The 2,209-nt window shown below is 43.5% G+C and overlaps 1 long non-coding RNA gene across 1 annotated transcript; it reads right to left on the reverse strand.

Annotated features, from left to right (window-relative positions):
- Nucleotides 1–317: 317 nt before the first annotated feature.
- Nucleotides 318–1,550, reverse strand: LOC119581257. The gene is made up of 2 exons (XR_005229454.1): nt 1,499–1,550; nt 318–399 (listed from the first exon to the last, which is right to left on the reverse strand). It is a non-coding gene; the product is annotated as an uncharacterized LOC119581257 (long non-coding RNA).
- Nucleotides 1,551–2,209: the final 659 nt, after the last annotated feature.

Raw genomic sequence — 2,209 nt, forward strand, 5'->3', positions numbered from 1 at the left:
ACGAATAAATTAATAGATAAACCATAAATAAACAAAGAATAACGAATAAATCAAAACACAAACAAAGAAACACACAGCAATTTAAAAACAAAACAAACAATAAACAAAAAAAACACAAGCGCAAACAAAGAAACAAGCACAAGCAAACAAATAAAAAACAAACAAAAACAAACAAGCGCACACAAGCACAAACCAACGAAGAAGAGCCATCGAGACTTCGTCCTCGACTCACATACGACTCGATGTGGAACTTGGTGCCGGAGCCGTCGGCCATCGCCAGCAGGTTCTCGTCCAGGCATTCGTCCGTGATGATTTTGGGGGGGTTTCGTTGTTCACGCAGAGGCGGAACTCGAAGTACCCCAAGTGGCTCTTCGTGAGCTCCACCTCGATGCTCAGCTCCTGCAAGGGAGGAGGAGGAGGAGGTGGTGAGTTGTGGGTGGGTAGGTGGGTGGGTGGGCGGGTAGGTGGGTGGGTGGGCGGGTAGGTGTGTGTGTGTGTGTGTGTGTGTGTGTGTGTGGGTGTGTGTGTGGTGTGTGTGTGGTTGTGTGTGTGTGGTGGTGTGTGTGTGGTGTGTGTGTTTTGGGGAGTGTTTTGTGGTGGTGTGTGTGTGTGGGGTTTTAAAGTTTTAGGAAGATTGGTGATTCTTTTTTCTGTAATGCTGTTGATTTGTTTGATCATTTTCGTTTTTAAGGTGTTTTTAATGTTTAAAAAAATCTGTATCAGTATTTGATTTTGATAGTGTGTGTTTTTTTATTGCTGTTGTATTGCAAAGTGATATAGGATTACATGCTCGGGCCGAATTTTTTATATCTCACTGATTTCCATGTAATAATATGGTGCCAAATTCACTACTACATACTATATGTGAAATTTACTTTGAAGTTGTTGGGGATCATGTAAATATAAAGATAAAACTCCCTCTTTTCTTTTTCTTCTTCTCCTTCCTACTTTTTTTCTTCTTGCTTTCCATCCTGTTCGCTTTCCTCTTCTTCTCCTTCTTCTTCCTTTGTATCACATACAGTATACAGATACATGTATGTACTCAGACAACGTAGTAAAATGCCAGTAAAGTCCTAAAAATTTGAGGTTGCTCTAGCGTGTTTACCTGTCCTCCAGTCTAGCTGGTTATTGTAGTCGTTGTAATGATCTAAACTCTCCAATAATTTACGTGAGAAACCCACAATAGTATGGAATGTTTCTAGCTTACCCCTGCCCCTTGTGTAGTTGGTTATTGTAGTCACTGAAACTATCAAACACTCTCATCTAAGCTACGTGAGAAACATTTTATTATATTGGTGTTTCTAGCAGTGCTTACCTGTCTCATTGTGTATCACTGTAGTTATCAAAACCTGTCCTCTAAAAACGTGGAAATACCAATTACATAAGTGTTTCGATCAGTGCTTACTTGCCCCCTTGGGCAGTCACGGTATTTATTACAAAACCCTCCTCTAAAAACGTGAGCAACACAAATTATATACGTTTTTTTGGTCATGCTTACCTGTCCCTTGGTGTAGTTGGCAACGATGAGCCCCGTCCCGTACGTTCCCCCCCGGCCTCGTTGTCTCGGGGTTGAGGGTCGGCCCAGTTTTTCGCCGCAGACGCCGCACTTGCCTTCGTTCTCACCGTACTGGATCTGTGTGGGGAGGTTTATTTTGTATTATTGGCTGGGGGGGATAAGGCTGATTTTCTTCTGTCTCTTTATGGATGTATCTATGTTTTTTGTCTGTCTCATTGCTGTTTCTCTCTCTCTCTCTCTCTCTCCCCTCCCCCCTCTTCTCTCTCCTCTCTCTCTCTCTCTCTCTCCCCTCTCTTCCCTCTCATCTCTCCCCCTCTCTCTCTCTCTGGTCGTTCTCTTTCCTCTCTCTCTTCGCTCTTTTTCTCTCTCTCTCACTATCGGTTTCTTTTCTCTTCTTTCTCCTGTCTCTGTCTCTTCCCTCTCCCTCTCTCTCTCTCTTCTATCTATCTATCTATCTATATTTTTTCTCCCTTCCTCTTTCCCCTCTTCCCTTCCTCCCCCTCTCCCTCCCTCCCTCTATCCCTCCCCCCCCTCCCTCCCTCCCTCTCTCACTCACTCTCTCATATCTAATAAATAGATGCCACAGGGAATGAACACAGCAACAGATTCATAACCACATACTCATATTGCCGAATTCCTTAGTGCCACATACCCCGAAGCCTCCGCAGAAGAGCTCTTTTATATTGTAATTAA

The sequence above is a fragment of the Penaeus monodon genome, chromosome 14, assembly GCF_015228065.2.
Source record: "Penaeus monodon isolate SGIC_2016 chromosome 14, NSTDA_Pmon_1, whole genome shotgun sequence".
Lineage (NCBI taxonomy): Eukaryota > Metazoa > Arthropoda > Malacostraca > Decapoda > Penaeidae > Penaeus > Penaeus monodon.